Source organism: Ascidia mentula, chromosome 5, assembly GCF_947561715.1.
Source record: "Ascidia mentula chromosome 5, kaAscMent1.1, whole genome shotgun sequence".
NCBI lineage: Eukaryota > Metazoa > Chordata > Ascidiacea > Phlebobranchia > Ascidiidae > Ascidia > Ascidia mentula.
Window position 1 is genome coordinate 3,377,685 of NC_138570.1, and position 7,915 is coordinate 3,385,599.

The following is a 7,915-nucleotide window of genomic DNA, read 5'->3' on the forward strand; positions in this document are numbered from 1 at the left end:
CTTGCTTTTTGGTAAAATTGAGCTGTTTCAAGCAGTTTTCGAATGAGTTTGCGTCTGCGTCCATTTTTGTCATATCCTGGTTATTCGCCGAATTGAATTCGGGAATTACATTTTTGCTGCAGTATAAGTATATATGTATATAGGCTTATAGGTAACACCACAAATTTTTGTTTTGGGACAACGCTTTGTTTTTTAGCGAAGGCATGCACTTCTTCAACTTACCTGTAAATGTCTGTTAGAAGCTTATCATCGCCTATTTTCATTCCTTCTCGGTTGTCATTCGCTTTGTCGTCGGAGTCCTGAATTACTTGTATGATGTAACTCATCTTGTAAGGCCACTGTTCAGTAAGAATGGTCCACATGACCAGGTTGTTGGCTAGATTGTTATCACGCATATCCCCCACATCGTTGTTTGTTCCTGAAGTTCGAAATAATGTTGTAAGCTTGTGTTCAAGACGAACTTATGTGCAGCGGGATAAATGTTTAAAACGAAATACAACATATTATCCCCTTTTTAGTCATTTACCTTCGCTATTTTTTTGGTTTCTAAGCCTTTTCATGTAGTTATTCTTGAATATCTGAAACGCAAAACCACATATTCAGCAACTAAATAATTCTCTAATTGTTAAATGCCCTAAACAAACATCGCTCCAAAATAAAGGGATGTTCGCCTCCAGCTTCTACCATTTTGTAGTGTTGGTTAATGATCGTGGCCGACAGAGTTACGATGTTGAAAATCCTTTTGATCGTGCGTGGATTTTCCTCTAACATTTTAGGAATTGAAGTGTTGTTAATGAAACATTGTCTGTAAAAGTAAAAATGCGTCCTCTTGAAACTGTAAATCGGGGGTCGGCAACCCACAGTCCGCATGTGGTGCAAAATAAGAAGAGATAATCTTTACGAAATATTGAAACAATCCTAATAAATGCCTCAAATTCGTATGGTTCAACAACATCACAAACTGTCAAGGAAACACGTTTAAACATACAAAGGCTTGTCGAGACTTAGGAGTTTGCTCGCATCTACGAAATATCACCAATCACTGACGAAAGTTGTTGTAAAAATGACCGCAAACGGAAAATCACAGAATTATGGTAAAACATTGCTGTAAATACAATGTAAAGACAGGCTAGATTCATAAATCTCCCTTTACACAGAAAAGTTGTGAAACAAACACTAAGAAATGATATATGGTACCTGCAAAAGGAAAGAAAGGTTTTTCCAGTTTCCTCTAAGGGCTCAACGTGCGGTTGTGATGCCAACATCTCTGCACTTGTGCCAGGGACTGCAAATTCAACAAAATGACGTAGGCCAATAAATCTTGCGATATGGTAATGCCGTCGGCGCATAAGCAAGGACCAGACTTCCTGATTGCTTTTTAGTGGATCAGACCAGTTCTAAATGTGCCGAAACCTCTCGATGTCTTTAATGGGTAATAGGTTGTATAATAGCATGTTTGGGTAATATTGGTTTATGAGTGTTGTTGTAAGGACAATATGACGTTGGGTGAACGCCACAAGACAAAAAAACAGCAAAGCACAGCCATGAGCTGTCGTTAGTATTATGACCAAAAGACGACATCTACCTCTTAACATTTGAAACGATTCGTACTGGTGGAAGCCTTTCTTTCAACGCCTTTCTTTTCTGCTTCCCACTGAACATTTTTGCTGTTTTGTTCTCATTTGTTTTTTTGCACAGGGAATGTCCAAACTATAGTTAGTTTGCTATTTTATGGAACCCTATATATTTTGTCTGCAGTCTCTGCCCCGATTAGCATAATAACGCCAAATGTATCACAAAACCAAACAAAATTAGTTAATTAATCATACCACTGTCCACATATTGCAAATAGTAAATTGCAGGATATAACCAATTAACGCCCGGCCCACTGTGCCGGAAAAATTTTTTATCTTGACGTTCGAGCCTAACAAACAGGTAAACAGAAGTATTTTTAAACTTCTGCACGCGACGCGTTTGAATAGATTCGGCGTAGGAACCAACTATTATTCATAGGACGACAGTTTGAGAAACACCAACTCACCGCTCGAGATTGCTTTTTCTGAAGTTTCTGAGTTAACATTCGATTTAGCTGCTTGTTTGCGAAGGGGTGGCGGCGTGGAAACGCATTCGTTCCTTGATTTGTCGGCCTGGTTGATAAGAAATTTAATGTATCGCTCTTTGTCCTTGACCTGCAAAAGATATTTGTTAACCAAGTTTTCAATTTAATGTTTCACAACTATTTACTATTGTGATATATACATCAAGTATATTTAAGTAACTTTCGTAGTTTGTTTCGAAATAAGTATTTTAGTTACTGTCCTCGCATCGAAACTAGGGTGAAACTTTTTCCAACGGAAAAACATTTTTTAATCGAACGAATTTCCTCTCTTTTACACAGCAACGCAGAAATAAAGCGAAAAACCAAACACCAATAACCACTGTTGGAAGGCAGAGGGGCAGGTTGATTATCGTCCGCAAGAGCCGGTGGGCGCTGACTCTGGCTTGTTCCTGCCCGATGCTGGAGGCGTGTTCAATGCTCTCAATCGCCAACCGTGAGTTGATGGAAATCAAACACACGAACGGTGAGTAACGATCGCTTAGCAAAATACTTAAAGCGTCCAAAACAGACTTTACCTAAACCATAAATGATTCGCGTTTTTGACGCATTGTCATAATCATAAGATGATGGTTATTTTTTTGGCACGAAATGCTACGATTTTAGATAATTGTATACACTAATAAACAGTAGTTTTTGTGACGCATTTACACATTTCGAAAACATATATGAGAATATAACTGTTGGTTTTGTACCTGTGGAAGGGTTATTTTGTCCAGGTCGTCAATTACAGTTACAATCTTATATTGCTTTCTATGTGAAAGCTCAGCACATTGCACAAGTTGGGTAATATGGGTGATCTGAAATACAGTACTAATTATAGCAAACAAATCCCCAGTTAAACGATATTCCTGGCAAGATGACGTAATCAAGTCATTAAATTCAACCAAGATTTACGCCTATTCGCAGTATCGTAGTTAACATATTCTGCAAAATATAAATTAAAATAAAACAAAACTGGCTAAAAAGCGTCAAAAACCTTTGAGCTGGTCACTGGATTTGGTCCAGAACATCGAACCGTTGAGCACCCAACTAAAGTCACAAACCACAGGAGAGCTCACTAATCTTAATGGCCATTTAATTCTACAAGCGTGAAAAAACAGGAAGCTACAAACCTGCAGTCAAGAAGTCTCGGTGGGGCAAAAATGTCGCAAACGTCCACAAAAACCAAACTTTGCGCATCGATTTCCTAATATACTTTCTTTCCAATACTTAACATGTAAACATCCCTACCTCGTGTTTGATTTGATTCATGACCCCAAGCTGAGGTAGCAGAGTCCCTTTTGTTCCCTTTAGAACAGACATAATGCGCGAATTTTGGGAATTGACCATTGCGTAGATGAACCGAATGACGGCGAACACACATGCCATCACAAAAGGAAGCCAGGCCACAACTTGTATGGCTCCTGGAATAGCTGCAGTCATCTGATGGTTAAGATACCAATAATGTGCAAAAGGAAAAGTACTAAGTGTCGACGTTCAGGCTAAGATTAACACGCTTACCACTTGTGCGTATATCATCATTGGTATGGGAAGGAACAGAAGAAAGAGCAGAAAAACCAGCCAAACAACTATTGGGATGTTGCACGCAGTTTTGGAATAGTTTGACAACAGAAAGTTGATGTTGGTTAACGTCAAACCTTTCTTGGTAGCCTCAATCGGCAAGGAATCTTCCGTCGTTACAGAAATTGCCAATTTTTTAAGGTGATTAAAAGAGACGCTAGCCTGCAATGAATTGGCATAGGTAACGACCCACCAGTTTTTCGAGTCTTTTTCCGGTATTTCATCATTTTTTTTCCCCAATTGTTGTACGCAACCATACTCTGCACCACGCCCAAGTCCTTAAGAATGTCCCCGGCTGTTTTTTCGCTATCTCCCAATCTGGCACAGAATATACGCCGTTTACTTGAAGAAGTTTGGTTTTGAACTGTGACGATTTGGAGCATTCTGGTAAGTCTGGTTGTTATTTTTCCGAACTCAGCTTCCACGGCCTCAACAAGAGCGGTGGCAATCCCGGCCCATAGGTTGTCGGTTCCGGCACATGCCCATGCGTTGAATTTAACGAAAATGTATCTAAACAAACGAGTAAAGTTTTAACATAAGCTTAAAAAATTAAGTTTTGGTAAAATAATCGGGGCAAATACATTTTATTTGAAGCAGTCGCATTGATTGTGAACAAAAAAGAGCAAATTAAAGAACAAGGAAACAAAAGTAATGGAACAATATCTTATGATAAACGATATTGTCTTTAGCGTAGGCGCGAATAAATTTTAACGTAATCGTCAAGAAATCTGAATGGTAACGATAGCGTCCAACGACTGGGCGATAAAAATTCAAAGGTCTCTAACAAACCACTATTTAATCGCGTAGGGGGCATATGACGACCAACGGAACAATCGCGAATCGATTGAACCTGATAAACATTCGGTCTTAATATTCTACGAACCTTTGTTCCACATGGTTGTCTTTGTCAGAAGGATCGCTGTAACTAACCAAGTCGCAATCGGCCTGATCGGCTCGCAAAGTGGCCGTGTCCACTCCTCTCACAGGCATTCTGGCAAGAGCACACATTATCAACAACCTGACGTTCGAAAGTTTGGGCAATGCAGGAAAGTAGTCGTTGAAATAAACGATGACGAACACAGAGACGGCAAGGACTACTGACAGCGAGAGCATGACGATGGAGAGGTATCGTCTAACCGGGGAAGCTGCTGATGTAGGACTAACCATGTGGTTACTGACGTTGAGATTACTGCTGCAAAGTGCGGGTATGTATCAGAAGTGTAAAATATGATTGTGTACCTTCATTGTTTGACAAAATATGCTGAGTGTTTCAATACAAACAATCGAGGTTGGTTAATTTTCGAATTTAAATCCAACGTTGTTAATTTGCATCCACAAATTAGGGTTGTTACTTTTTGTTGCCAATTGTGAAGCTAGCACCTGTTTACCGCAGACGAGTGGTTGGAGTGATTTTGAAGTGTCGAGAATGCTGCGAATATTTGAGGAATGAGCAAAATGATACCGGCAGCAAGCAGAATGAAAAAAATCACAATGATGGCAATTGTTCGACTTTTTCTTCTACAACATTTGTGTCCTGGATGTTTGGTGTTGTCGACTTTAAACTGAGCTTGCTTGCGGCGAAGAATATCTGCCCAATATTTAACCTCATAAATTCTTTTTACCTATGACGTGCCTGCGGTTACAATTTAAAATTTTTGGAAACATCTGACTATAATTGCAGTAAAAATTTTTATAGGAAAATTATTGCGTTGTTTTGTCTAGATCTTATAGTCCAAGACATTTATGTTTGCATTATTCGTCGCGATAACAATGTTTAGAACAATATGTTTGCAAGGTTTCCCAGAGTGTACTACATACAAGAATTTATTAAACTTGCCGTATCAGTCTATATGTGATAAATTCTTTCTCTGATTGGCACTCTTTTGCAAAAGACTGACTTTTGTATTGTAAACAGTACACAAGGTTTCGCGATTTTCCCTCGCTTCGTCAGGTGTAAATGAACACAATGCGATACAAAAAACAAGCGCAAGGCGGTCGAAGAAAAAAGGCACTGTAAACGATAAGCTGCCGTTAGTTGGCGTCGTCGTGTTGCTGCATCGTTCCTGCGGCATCGTCGTGTTGATAATGGCTCAGGAATCCCCAATCTCTGTTGAGCCACAGGGCGAACTCTGCGGAAGAGAATGAATGGCCACAAGAACGATGTCCGACATAACAACACTGAAAAGCCAGTGGGGGCACACTTCAACGAGCCTAAGCATAGCGTCGACGACATGCGGGTAATGGTCTTGCAAAAAGTTAAAGGGAAATCAAGATCAGCAAGGGAGACGGCCGAGCAACACCACATTAACCGCTTCAACGCCATCAAAGATGGGCTCAACAGAGATTGGGGATTCCTGAGCCATTATCAACACGACGATGCCGCAGGAACGATGCAGCAACACGACGACGCCAACTAACGGCAGCTTATCGTTTACAGTGCCTTTTTTCTTCGACCGCCTTGCGCTTGTTTTTTGTATCGCATTGTGTTCATTTACACCTGACGAAGCGAGGGAAAATCGCGAAACCTTGTGTACTGTTTACAATACAAAAGTCAGTCTTTTGCAAAAGGGTTCCAATCTGAGAAAGAATTTATATACAAGAAATAGAGGGAATTTTTTTCCGAAATGATTTTCTACATGTTGAACAAAGGAATCTCTTTGCCCAAATGAGCATCTCCTTAATCGACCCCCACAAAAGCAATAAGACTTACTGCAAATATGTTTGATGACGAAAGTTTTTCCACTCCCCCATCCTCCGAAAACCCCAATCGTTATTGGACTCGAAACTTTAGCGATTGTCTCAGCCAGAGCTTCAGCGTATACTGTGCGACCCAAATAATCAACCTCGTCGTCGATATCTTTGATGATTCGCTCTGCATTGCAACAAAATAACCCTGTTTTATATGGGCAGAGGTTAGATACGTTTGATTAAGTAGGCCATGGTACTTTGTGGAAATTTAGCCACTGAAAGCCGGTCGGCTGCTTTTGTCAGAAAATCGTCTCCTGTTTGGGTAGTTTTATTCAATCTTAGGTTGTAATATGTTGACAATGTAAAGTTGAAATAAACGAATGTTTTTCGTATGGAAGTAATGTTTAAAAGCTATCATTATCCTTTATTGTTAATTAACCGAACATTTCGTTGCTTGAAATGGAAAATCTGATGCCGGCACAAACAATCACTCCGTACACAATGCATAAAGGGTGGACAAGAATCCAAAATCTGTAAATTAATGTTATTCGATACGAATCGAAAATGCCGATTTATAAAGTAAAGACATCTACGTGCACAAGTTCCATTTGCACGGAAGTCAAGGGACACATGTAACAAACGAGGACCGTGCGATCCGTCTACTAATTCCTATTACAAGTGCTTGTTGGTGCACTGTTTTGATGAGAGACTGACTGTTAAACAACAACAGCCTTTAACAGATATATAGACTGACTGTTCAAGACTGTTGTTGTTTAACAGTCAGTCTCTCATCAAAATAATGCATCAGCAAGTACCAGACATTGACACGGCGCATTAGGGAAATTGAACTGTTTTTCATTGTACAGAATGATTAATTGCACCTCGTTTCCCTTCACTAGTTTCAACTGTTTTTGTTTCTCACTTGTTCACATAAAAGCTATATACCAAGGCATCACCTTTAACATCAACGATTTTTGTCATTTCCAAGTCTTCTGGCGTTGCCATTTCCAATTGTTTGGTGTACAAGAAACAACTTTACCTCCGAAAATCAATTTATAAATACCTTAAAAAGTTTGTTGTAACTTAGCATCCTCTTAACAATATGGTTTAGTTATAGACACAAATTTGGCGAATATATTGCTTTTCGCATATTTAATATCACGTCTCGCAAATTTATTTTGTTTTCCAAATACGTTGATTCAAACAAGCGAACATGTTTTATCTAAATCACCGAAAAGGCATTCCAACAGCTGCACTTGTATAACCACGTGTTGTTGGTGTGGAGTGATAGTTTAAAATACCAAATGCTAGTTACACTGCCGTCTTGCAGTTAAACTACATATAAGTTTCACTGTCTTTTTAACATTAATTTGCCATTGAAACGCAAAATATTTTGACTAAAGGGCTACAGGTGAAAATGGGCACTGAACGACGGATATAGGAATCACTATCTTGCAAGCCAATCGAAGGTTAACTGAGAATCTAGCTGCAAAAACTCAACAAAGCTACAAAAACCATAAGCTGTTGTCCTCGGGCGGAACCAACCTT

General features: G+C 39.4%; 1 pseudogene; it reads right to left on the reverse strand.

Annotated features, from left to right (window-relative positions):
- Positions 1 to 525: 525 nt before the first annotated feature.
- On the reverse strand, positions 526 to 6,442 carry LOC145903691 (uncharacterized; annotated as a pseudogene).
- Positions 6,443 to 7,915: the final 1,473 nt, after the last annotated feature.